The sequence below is a fragment of the Choristoneura fumiferana genome, chromosome 10 (genome assembly GCF_025370935.1).
Source record: "Choristoneura fumiferana chromosome 10, NRCan_CFum_1, whole genome shotgun sequence".
Classification (NCBI taxonomy): Eukaryota; Metazoa; Arthropoda; class Insecta; order Lepidoptera; family Tortricidae; genus Choristoneura; species Choristoneura fumiferana.
In genome coordinates, this window is record NC_133481.1 from 8,763,545 (window position 1) to 8,764,074 (window position 530).

The window sequence follows — 530 nt, forward strand, 5'->3', positions numbered from 1 at the left end:
CGTCGCATGGGACGATATATTAATAATTGATCGCTGGCTGTTCACACCGTCGGCGAGAACTCGCTCTTACATCTTTTGTCGCAGCGACAAGAGCTATAAAACTCGCTGAGCTATAGATACTCGCTCAGCGATGTCAGCTTGGGCGACCGCCCCGCACGAGCGAGTCGAGTGGAGCGAATAATCGCCCGTCGCACGCGAACACTCGCTTACAGCCGAGCGACAAACTACACTCGTTTCTCGCTGCTCGCCCACTCGTTTCTAGCGTTACTCGCTCTACTCGCTTCTCGCTCATCGTCGCGGTGGGACAAGTGCCAAATACTCAAAGCTTTCGGGTGCGCGAATCAGAACTTGAACTTGTTTGTTTTTTTGAACATAACGATATACGATTAGATAGCACAGAGCATATAACATACACACGAATACCAACGTTATTACGCACACAAAGAAAATAGAAACCACTTTATAATTTTTATTATTCTTTACTTTGTGATACTTACATTAACACGTTTGGTTTTATAGTGCAATAAAAA